Source organism: Rattus norvegicus, chromosome 4 (assembly GCF_021556685.1).
Source record: "Rattus norvegicus strain SHRSP/BbbUtx chromosome 4, alternate assembly SHRSP_T2T, whole genome shotgun sequence".
Lineage (NCBI taxonomy): Eukaryota > Metazoa > Chordata > Mammalia > Rodentia > Muridae > Rattus > Rattus norvegicus.
In genome coordinates this window covers 130,072,310-130,084,506 of record NC_141537.1, presented here as the reverse complement: position 1 = coordinate 130,084,506, position 12,197 = coordinate 130,072,310, and the positions used below count along the sequence as shown (strand labels likewise).

At 41.3% G+C, this 12,197-nt stretch overlaps 1 protein-coding gene across 4 annotated transcripts in view; it reads right to left on the bottom strand.

The window, feature by feature from the left end:
• Tafa1 (TAFA chemokine like family member 1) overlaps window positions 1–12,197 on the bottom strand; it is a 507,607-nt gene that overhangs the window by 389,894 nt on the left and 105,516 nt on the right.

The window sequence follows — 12,197 nt, the reverse complement described above, 5'->3', positions numbered from 1 at the left end:
CAACTTTGACATTGTACCTCTATGATATCCACATGACATCCATGTTGAGGGTCATGAGCCTTGGAGAAGAGGGGGCAGGAATCTTGCACCATTGACTCATAAGTGATTCAGCCCACAGGTAAGTATGTAATTTATTTTTATTCCAGATAGTATTGTCTTTACATGGCTCAGCCTCAAAGAAGTGAGATGAAAAAGAACATATGTATCCTCTGCTATGTAACTCTTTTTATGACCCTCAAGTAGGAGGTGCGATCCTGAGCTATTGTACACATTGTGCACATGCAGATAGGTTCATTAGACAATTTCAAGTTCTTTACTTGAATTTTTAAGAGGTAAATAATATGTTCATTGAATCTACATTGTATTCACTTTACTATTAAGATTACCAATATGGGGCTTGGAGAGTAAAAAACTTGCTTCACAAGCATGAGACCTTAGTGTGATCCACAGAAAGCATGCAAAACACTAGCTGTGGTGGCATTGCTTATTAGTCCATTGATGGTGGAATGGGAACCCTAGTAGAATCCTAGAGTGTACACATGCACCCACATCCACATATATAACCATATACCGACACATATCAAACAAATTGAGATAAGGATATACATTATTCAACTGGAATATTTGACAATAATAAAATAACTTTGAAAAGAGTAATTATAGAGTACTAAGAAATAGATCTGGACACCATTAGTCCATTCGTACCTATCACAAAAACTATTACTATTTCTTGCCAAAAAATCACAGCTTCTATTTTCTCTCAGGAGTTTATGTAGGAAAGTGCCAAGCATAAGTGCCAGGCAGATATGAAGATGACCTTTCTGTACCTTTCCTTCCAGTCCTGCCACAATTTAACATTTATATTCTTACTTTCTGCCCACAGCTGACCAACACAACTACATGTCCAAGCACCCGGCCAGGGTCAGCAACCTGTATGACTGTCACTCTTCATCCTTCTCACTATCCACTTCACTGGAACAAAAGGCAAGATTCAGAGTATAACGACTCCCAAAGCCACCATAGTTCTGGTCATTGTTTTGTTTCCTTTTTTACTCTCAAAACCCAACAAACTCTAGAACTTTCTATTTTGCAATATGCATCTGCCCTCTACTATAATTTTTACTTATAAGTGTACTGCAATTTATCATACAGTCACTTTATAATACAATCATTTAAAATCATATCTTGTCTCAGTATAATCAGATAGGATGTTACTTTTGAAATGGTGAAGTTTTGAAGGAAGGATGTAAAATAATGCTCTAGGGAGGGACCAATAAGATCAGGGCATCTCGAGACCCCATATGTACAACAATGCCAAGCAACCAGAGCTTCCAGGGACTAAGCCACTACCTAAAGACTATACATGGACTGACCCTGGACTCTGACCTCATAGGTAGCAATGAATATCCTAGTAAGAGCACCAGTGGAAGGAGAAGCCCTGGGTCCTGCTAAGACTGAACCCCCAGTGAACTAGACTATGGGGGGAGGGCGGCAATGGGGGGAGGGTTGGGAGGGGAACACCCATAAGGAAGGGGAGGGGGGAGGGGGATGTTTGCCCGGAAACCGGGAAAGGGAATAACACTCGAAATGTATATAAGAAATACTCAAGTTAATAAAAAAAAAAAAAGATCAGGGCATCTAGGTGAAGTAATCTGAGGTGACTGGATGCTGAGGGATTCTTTGTTGACTTTGCCTTGTTTCTCTGCTTCTAGGAGGTTCTGGGTTTGCTTCATGTGAGCAAAGGAGAGGTTTTGCTACAAATCACTTCCATTTTACATCTGGAGAAAGACTTCAGGTAGCAAAATATTCTAACCATAGTCATTCTGGGGCTCTCAGCCCTCTCTGTTGAAAACTTCCCTCTTTGTAAATACTCTATTGAGACTTTTTCCTGCCTACCAAGTCCTCAGAACTTGAGTTTTGAGAAGCAATGTTTAATTAGCAGGTGGAGAGAGGCCAAAATGTCCTTTGATATTTCAGCAAATCACTGGGCCAAAATGCAAGTCATTGAGAACAATGTAAGCTAATAGACCCAAACCATGTTTTATGGGGATGCTAACTGATGGTGTCTACAAAGTGAATTTTAGTCCCCTCTTTCCACCTATACCCATCCACAAAGGAAGAAATGTCAAAAACGGGAAGAAAAGAATCACTCAACTCTTTATCTAGATCCTGAAGCCTTTCTTTTTCATTTTGTAGGAACTCAGGCTTCCGTTTCCTACTTCCTTCCCAATGTGTACATTTTAGAAAGTCAGAAGCACCCCGTGAAGAGGTTGCCATGGAGAATCTGTTCCAGGTAAAGAACAGTCGCTATGGGAAAGTAGCATGCACCTTGTCAGCAGACGTGCAGCAGCTGCTTTGCAGTGCTAATAATTCCTGTCCCCCTTCATTTCACTACAGCACGACTGTCTTTGTGTCTTTGTGCGTGTGTGTGTGTGTGTGTGTGTGTGTGTGTGTGTACGCGCTTGATTGCACATGTCTTGCTTTAGAGTAGTGCTGTGCCCTTATTACCTAGAGTGAAATCTGAGCGCATACCAAGTGCCCGTGGGTGGAACCCCATCTAACAGAGCCCCGGTGGCCATGCTTTGCTCCAGCTTTCTTCCTTCTTCTGTGGACGTTTGGCATGGTGGAGTTCCTCCTCCTGGGACAAGCTGGTAAAATTCGGATTCTTGCCCTCTGCAGCTGTGATGGAAAATCAAAGTCCATCTTCCCACATTCTGGCAGAGATCCATCAGTCAAAACCAGAATGCACGCACATCTATCCTCCTCGAGTCTTATCTGCTCTATTTCCTGGCTGAGAGTTATTTAAGCATAGGAAAGTGAAGTTTAGTCCATTTGGTAGAGCTGTGCTACCTGGGTTTGAATGAAGGAAAGGACAACTGCACTGGAGATACACGCGGCCACTACATGTCGAAAAATGAAGATACCTTCATCATAGTGGATGTTGTTTAGATGCAATATGAAACATATTTTTAAAAATTATTAGTAGGTGTTTGTATCTGTGCATGTGCGTGTGCGTGTGCGTGTGTGTGTGTGTGTGTGTGTGTGTGTGTATGTGTGTGTTATGTGCATATGAGTGTATACCATGGTACATATTTGGAGGTCTCAAGACACTTAGGCTCTTCTCTTTCACCTTCACACAATTTCTAGGGATTTGAACTAAGGTCGTTAGTCTTGTATCATCTTTATCCACTTGCGTGCCTCCAAGAGTCTTGACAGATTTAAAGGAATGAGAAAACTAAAACTTTCATCCTACCACAGCTGTTTCACTAACTGATCTGGCAAGTCCAAGTGCTATGATCCTGAAAGAACTGCCTCCAACTTTGCACATGAAAAATATCACTGACATTTATCAACCATCTATTATGTTCCCGTGCACAACGCCAAGTCCTTTATACTTAATGTCATTCAGTTCTCGAAACAACTTATGAGAGATAGTGCTGTGTGACCTGAAAACATAGGCCTAAAGTTGCTTAGCAACCTGCCAAAGTTCATTCTTCTGCATAAGAGCTACACCATCATCTGCTCCTTCTTTCATGCTACTTGGACATCAGAAAGTGTCAGCATTTAAGTGCAGAACCTCAGACATGCTAGGCATGTGTCCCACACCATGTGTTCGGATGATGCCAGGAAAAGACTCATAGACCATTTTGGCTTCAAAGGTTCACGTTTACCATGGAAGACATTCCTCAGTGGTATGGTGGTTTGTACGAGAATACCTCTCTTACACACAAATGTCTAAATATGTTTTACACTCGGTGACACTGTTTGGATAGGTTTAGGAGATGTGGCCTTCCTGCAGAAAATATGTCACCGGGGCCAGGCTCTGAGGTTTCGAAACCACGTGCCATTTCCAGTTTGTTCTCTGTTTATTTCTTGTGGTTCAAGAGGTAAGCTGCCATCTCTAGACAACCATCACAGATTCTTGTCTCTCTCTGGATCGTAATTCTAAATACATTCTTTGCTCTCTAAAGTGCCTCGGTTATGGCATTTTATCACAGCAATAGAAGAGTAACTAATAGAAATGACTACCTTACATCTGTTCTCCTCTCCTCTTTGCTAGCAGGTGGACGTGTCCAGCCAAATAACTATATGTTGAAGTCTTGTGGAGAGAGGTGTATAACCAGTTGAGATATAATAAGCAGCTGGTGGGTAAAGTTGTCAGGAAAGCTTTTTACAAAGAGTTTTGTTTGGATGTAACGAGTCCCCTTTGCCTTCTCAAAGCCTTGCTCTACGTGTTTAGAATGTCACAGGGGGGCTGACAGGTGAACAATTATTCATAATCATGAAGGAACTCAGAAGGTAAAGACAGAATATGAAGAAGCCTCATGTACCTCTACTTGTTCAAACATCATTCTATATAAGAGAAAACGCATGGCCCAGGGAAATGATGTTAAAGCAAGGATGCTTGCTGCCAAGCTTGAAGAACTGAGTTCCATCCCTGGAACCCATGTGATGAAGATGAAGCAAACTAGTTTCAGTGCTTTTCTCGACCTCCACATATGTTCCCCCCCCCCCCCCGCTCTCTCTCTCTCTCTCTCTGACCTGGGTGTTAGATTAAGGGGTAAAGGGAATCAGAAATTCATACTCCTGTTTTCCCCCAAGCAGAACTTTCTGAAAATGCAAAGTCTACCTGGTGCTGTTTTCTAATGTTATACCAACATGGCCAATGATTCCAGGAAAATAGCGTGGAGCCCACCATTTCTACTCAAGCCCACAGATTTTTTTGAAGCTCCAAGAAAAGTCTAAGTTTCAGGACATCTAAGTTTCAAAGCTAAACTCAGTTCAAACACTCCAACTCTAAGGAAATGTGCTTGGGACAGATTCCAGCAGGCCACTGACACTGACTGACAGCAAGAACCAAATGTTCCTCAACCTGGTGCAAAGAACCACCCAGCACTCAATGTGCCACTCCGAATGACAGCAGCTAAATAAGGAGCCTTGTGGACTTTGAAATAATTACACTTGACAAAGAAACTGCTACAGACTTCCCTTGATTCCCTAGGGTTTGAGTCAAGGCTTCCACGGATATTAAAGTCCACCAAGGCTGTCAAGTCTCTTGCATAAAATCATGCAGCAGTTTCATGTAACCTACATGCAATTCTTGTTAACTTTATATTATCTATAGTAGGTTGTCTAATATCATATTAATGCTACACAAATATTGTTATACGATATTGCTTATGTAGTAAAGATAAAAATCAAGCCTACACTTGTTCACTGCAAAAGCACTTTGTAAATATGCTCAGTCCAAATAAGCAGTTTTAAAATGTCTCTTGGTGGAGGTGTAAGACCTCCATTATGTGGCCCAGGCTTCCAGCAAACATACGGTACAATTGCTATAGCCTCACATGTGCTTGTTTTACAGATATGCACTATAAAGACTTTCAGTTGAATGTGTTTTATGTTGTAACTGGCTGGTCCATCCATGATGAGGGAACCACTGTATATACCTCAGGGATCTTTTCAAATCCCTCTCTCATTAAGAATTGTGCCTCCTAAGGCAACCCATTCCTGACTTTGCAGGTTTTCTGCCCCCTTGTCCCACATAAGAGCACTTTATCTAGATAGTATAGAAACCTTCCATATCCCTTCCACAATACTGCCCAGTTTGTGTGGTCTCTTTCCTCTTTGTATATACCATTCCAGAAAGACGGCAGCTATGACGAAATGATCTCTAGAGCTACTGTCTCTCTATGGGTAAGTGTGAACTCAGAGTACTAACCTCTCTGGCTTATCTTACCTGGTGGAGCACATGTTATCTGGGCGAAAACACCTGTGATGGTTGGCCTATGCTTGGCCCAGGGAGTGGCACTATTAGAAGGTGTGTCCTTGTTGAAGAAAGTGTGTCACTGTGGGGCTGGGACCCTCCTCCTAGCTGCCTGAGGATTCTCAGTCTGTTCCTGACTTCCTTTGGATGAAGATGTAGAACTCTCAGTTCCTCCTGCACCATGCCTGCCTGGATGCCATGCTCCCACCTTGATGATACTGGACTGAACCTCTGAACCTGTAAGCCAGCCCCAATTAAATGTTGTCCTTTATAAAACTTGCATTGGTCGTGGTGTCTGTTTACAGCAGTAAAACACTAACTAAGACAATACCTATCATCAACAAATATGACTGGGCTTCTCACCTCAAAGGGTCAACTGTTTAATGTCACTGAGGCTTGGTGGCTCTACAGGTCTGGGTACCCCTATTCCTAGAAGTGTTGCTATGAGAAATGAATTAATCAATATTAAATAACATAAAAGCCTTTAAGCTATCATGCTTGTATCTCTTTAAATGAACAACACACTATAAAATATTGTTCAAAGTAACGTGAGAATGGGCATCCCATGGCGAAAGGTTTCTACAGGAAGTTGCATCGTGGGGCTTCTCAGAACCTGCAGTGGACTAATGTGTATAGGAGGCTACAGTGCTACTCTTACATTCTTGAACTTATTCTAAGAAGGAACTTTTAGTTTCTCTATGGGTCCATGAGTCATGGAACCTGGTATGGTAAAGCCTGTACTACAGAGATGAAAAGACAAATCTAACCACCCTTAACTTGAAGAAGAATGATTAGCTTGGGAAGTCATGGCCTTGATGTGGGCACTGGTCAGAGAGCAAACACAAAGGGAAGGTCTGATAACCGGGAATTGACATCTCTCTTAATTCAAGAATCAGGAAGTTACCTAGTAGGATATCCATTTGACTGAGAATCTAAAGCTGGGAGACATGGAGGGATTTACAGAAGTTCCTCTAACCTAGCCATAAACCAGCATGTGAACCTCAACCTGATTATACCACATTGCCTTCCATTTGTTCCTGGTCTTTGTATTTTAGTTAGAAGATAAGGTTCTCATGTATATCCCAGGCCTGACTCATACTCTCTATCTTCCTACTTTAGCTTCCCCGTTATTGGTATTTGTATATCATGCCCAGTTTACAGCATTCTTCTTAAAACGTCTAGGTCAAATGTAGCAGCCTTTCAGTTAGTGTAACTTCTATTCCACTTTGTACCAGAAATAGAAGATGACAAAGGGTATAAATCCTGCCTGGATCACTTTTGTTTAACCTCCCCTCATGCTGATTAACTTACCTGTGTGGGAGATATGACAAGGATCAGGAATATTTATTGAGACCTTACTTAGGAGTTCAGTGCCTGACATGTTTGAGCCATTTGCTAAATATTTAGACTTCTTTATTTTTTTATGCACTATTAGCTGTTCATTGTGTATTGGGATAAACAAGAATCCCACAATGTTGATCATTCTTGGAGAATGATGGCATCCTAAACATGAGAACAAAGCTAATACCCGCTCCCAGAGTTTCTTTCAGCCCAATTTATTTATGTTAATACATTTAGATTTAAGTGATAAAAGACAAAAGCCACATAATTTCACTTGCTCTACTACATTAGTTACTTTTCCTACAAATGAGCTTTCCATCAGAGTTGGTTATTTGGTTTTGTTTTCTTTAAATACTTCCCTTTGTGCTAAATCATGTTATTAAGCAATTCAAGGAAAATTGAAATACTGGCAAGAGATAAGGACTTAGCCACTCAGGCAGTATAAGTCCCTAGGTACCAATCTGTGGATGTGAGACAGCCTTCAAGGGGTGGTCCCAAGAGCAAGAGGGATCCTAGGGCACACCGCTGTAGGGATTGTACTCAGACAATGCATAAAGCAACCCTGCAGAATAAAATAAGTCTTTTTCTTGACTTATTTAAGTCTACGGGAAACCAGCTTATGACCTTTAAAACACAACATCTTCCTGCTCACCATCCCCTTGTGAGTTGCTTGTCTACTTAATGAAATTGCTGCTTGGATAATAAAGTTGTGGTTGGTGAAGTTGCACCTCCCAGCTATTAACCCCAGGATCTGAGTACAATTTTCCGTTCATTATTCTCTGAAGTCCCTTAGCAGTGGGACACAGGGTCTTGCTTAGAACTAAATCCAAATGGTCCTGAGCTTGATGAGTTTAAATTGGAAAATAAGATGTTAGATTAGAATAAAGACTGTGTGGAATTCAGCATGTGGCCTCTGGAATCAGCCTGCCTGACTTTGAGTCTAGGTACTACGGCATATTAATTGTTGGGCCTCTCAAGGCTTGTTCCTGCAGCTTTAACCTGAACAGTAATTATAATGAGAATGATTTCTACCATAAACCTATGCGTGATTATGAAGATTAAGAGACCAGTAGAGCTCCTACGGCAATATAAATACTAGCATCATTTCTATTACCACAGTGACTATCATATCCACCACCATTAATATCAGCAACACTGTTACTTGTACTGTCACCATCATCACCAGCACTGACATTTCCACTAGTAATCATCAATCCATTTCAATGATCAATCAATCAACACTATTACTACCAACATCACCAGCACCATCATCATAACTATTGTCACCATCATCATCACATTATGACAAATGCCATCATCACCAACACTGCCAAAATTATTGATAACTACTATCATCACCAACATGATTGCAACACTACCACTAGTAATTACCATTGCCCTCTAACTCTTATCATTGCCGCCATCTTCACAACCAACCCCAACCCCAACCCCATCCTCCACATTTATAGCACTCCCATCATCACAACACCACCGTCACCACCATTTTCACAATCACAATTGTCACTTTTTTATTGCTACAGTTCTCACCTCTATTACCACCACTACTACCTTCACATTATTATCCACATTATTACCACATTATTACCAATGACACCATCTATACAGCTTGGTCATCATCATCATCACTACCACCATCACCTTAACATCAATTTGACTTTAACAACAGCACTAAGAGCCATGTTCCTCTCAAACCCATCAACCTCAATCTACAAGAGCCCTTAATATCTCTGGTGAATCCCAATATTTTTCCTTCCTTGGTGCATTTCAACCTGGCTCATGTTTTGCAATGTGGTAACTATGAACTATTATTATTATTATTATTATTGTTGTTGTTGTTGTTGTTGTTATTATTAATTTTTATATCTCAATCAGTTTCCCTTCCTTCTTCTCTTCCAAGTCCCTTTCCCTACCTCTTCTCTGCCCTGCATCCATTCCTCCTCCTCTGTTTCTATTCAGAAAATGGCAGGCCTCCCAGAGATATCAACCAAACATGGCATATCAAGTTGCAGTAAGACTAGGCATCTCCCATCATATTAAGGCTGGACTAGGTAACCCAGCAGGAGGAAAAACGTCTCTCAAAAGCCAGCCAAAGAATAAGAGGTCCTGTTCCCGCTACTAGGAACTAGAACGCCAAGCTATACAGCTGTAACAAATATGCAGAGGGCCTACGTCAGTCCCATAAAGGCTTTCTAGATGTTGGTTCACTATCAGTAAACCCTTTTGAGCCCAGGTTAGTCAATTCTGTAAGTTTTAGTGTGGTGTCCTTGACCCTTCTGGCTACTACAATCCTTCCCCCTTCTTTTGCAGGATTCTCTGAGCTCCACCTAATGTTTGGCTGTGGGTCTCTGCATCTGTTCCCATCAGTTGCTTAATGAAGCCTCTTTAAAGACAATTGGCTAGGCACCAATCTATGAGTATAGGAGAATGTCATTAGGAATCCTTTTGCTGACATTTTTTGCCAGTTGTGTTTAGTTCTACCCTAGATCACCGGGCTATCCAGCTTCTGGTTCCTGGCTCTCCAGGAAGTATCAGGGATGATTTCCCTCTCTTGACCTGGGTATCAGGCTGGACCAGTCATTGGTTGGCTTACCAGGGGAATCCTACAGTGACAAACACCTTCAGAAAAATGTCTGGATAAAAGATTTTCCTGACAACAAGCAAGCAAGCAAGCAAACAGAAACAGTAGCCCTCCTATATACAAAGGATAAATGGGCTGAGAAGGAAATCAGGGAAACAACACTCTTCACAGGAGCCACAAATAATATAAAATATCTTGCTGTAACTCTGACCAAGCATGTGAAAGACCTATATGACAAGAACTTCTGAGTCTTTGAAGAAAATATCAAAAGTTAGGAAGACCTCCCATGTTCATGGATTGGTAGGATTCACATAGCAAAAATGGCCATCTTAGCTGAAGTAATCTATGGATTCAATCAATCCCCATCAGAATTTCAACACAACCCTTTACTGACCTTGAAATAGCAATACTCAACTTCTTATGGAAAAACAAAAAACCTGGGATAGCTAAACAGTACTTAACAATAAAAGAACTTCTGAAGGGATCACCATCCCTGATTTCAAGCTATACTACAGAGCTATAGTAATAAAAATGGAATAAATAAAAGACCCAAACATAAATCAATACATTTATGGACACCTGATTTTTTACAAAGAAGCCAAAATTATACACTGGAAAAACAGAAAACATCTTCAGCTAAGAATAGTTTTAAAGCCAATTAGCAAGATATTAAAGTAATTACAAGCTTAGCTTTTAACTCCTCTTACCTTAATTCAAATGTCCTGACCTTGGTCCATCTTTGGTCTCATATATAGTCAGGGCTGTGGTATCATACTATTAAGGACTAAATATGGTCCATTCCATTGTACACATCTATAAAAGTCTCTTCCTTGGCTTCTACCTCCTCTTTAATGATCACATAGCCCTAAAGGAATTCCAGAATTCTGACAGAAACTATTACTTGAGATCTATAAGTCAGCTTATAAAGACTGCTTTGACTCTTCAGCTTGTACTGATTGTCTATCCAGTGGTGGTCTGCTGGCCACATTGTCTCTCAGCAGTAATACAGGCTGTCCCTGATCAATATATGAAGTTAGGTAGATTCTATAAAACCCCAAACCTAAAACTCAAAACTGCCCTCTTTAGAAGATTAAAATTGTGAACGTATTGTATTAAAGAATTTGGGTCAAGTGTTCATTTGGAACAAATGAGGCAGGAGCATATCCACATTGTTAAGGTGATGCCTCTCATTTGTCAATCAGGAGAGGAAACCTGTGGTCTTATTTTGTTAGCAAGTGTGTTGTCTGGTCACCTGAGCCTTCATTCAGTGAGATGTGTATGATGGCTTCTCTCATAGTCTTCGTCTCTCACCATGTATCCAGAACTGTGCATTTGATTTTCAAGCTTTCCCTTAGAAACTGTACAGCAAAGTATTTGCCCATTTCTGCCATCAAACCTGAGGCAGACCACTGATGAATATTTGACAGCTTGTAAAACATCTATATCCTCAGAGACAGTTTTGGGAAACAAAGAACCACCGTATTTGTATTTAACAAATTCCCCTTCTTTTTGATCATAGGAAAAACAGAAAGCATGGGATCACTAAAGATGGAGGTAACCAGGCATGACACAGAGCCCTCTGAGGAGTCTTTGACATCCCTTTTCCATGTCTCCAGTACAGCGATTGGCAAATAAAACCAAACAACCCCCAGACGACCTGCTCATTATCAGCTTCCTAGAACTATGTTGATTCAGTCACTCACTACCTCAGTCTTTCAGTCAGTGGTGGTTGCTCTCTACTGGCTGCCAGACACTAGGACAGACTTTGGGGAGTCAGCACTGACCCGGACAAACGGCATTTGTTATAGATATACAGGAACACTGGCTTCTGCACTAGGATTTCAGAGAAGTGTATGCTTCAATTTGGGTCCCCACAAATCAGAGCCCAAGACAGGCCTTAGGAAGCAAACGTTTCTTTCAGAGGTAATCAAAGGACAGAGGATCAAAGCAGCAGAGACAGTGATGTAACAACAGGGCAAACTCAATAAAATGCTGTGTTTGGAGGTCTCTGTCATAGACAGAAGGTGCTGTGGGAATCCCAACGAGTGCATAGAGAGTGTTGTAGATGTTAGGGTTAGGGTTATCTCACCCGGAGGATGAGAAGCTGCTATCCTTACCCACGAGCCTTCACCTAGACTGCGACTGTTTTCAGGCTAATTGTGTCTTCAGGGTGAGGGGTTTCATCAGAAGAATGTGTAGCATCGTCTGAGTACATCTGTGCTAAGGGGCTATTTCTGTGAGGCTCCCAAAGTACCATCTACCTTGATGGTTCAAAGAAGGAGTAAGCTAAGGGGACCAGATGGTATACTAATGACAGAATAATAATCTGTTTAAGATACTTTCCATGTAGCCCATGCTGGCCTAGAACTAACAATCAACCTGCTTCAGTCACTTTTCCAAGTACTAGGATGACAAGCATGTGCCACCCACCATATGTCATGCTACAGTCACCTTTCTAATAGGACTATGGTAAGAGTCTACTCCCAGTGC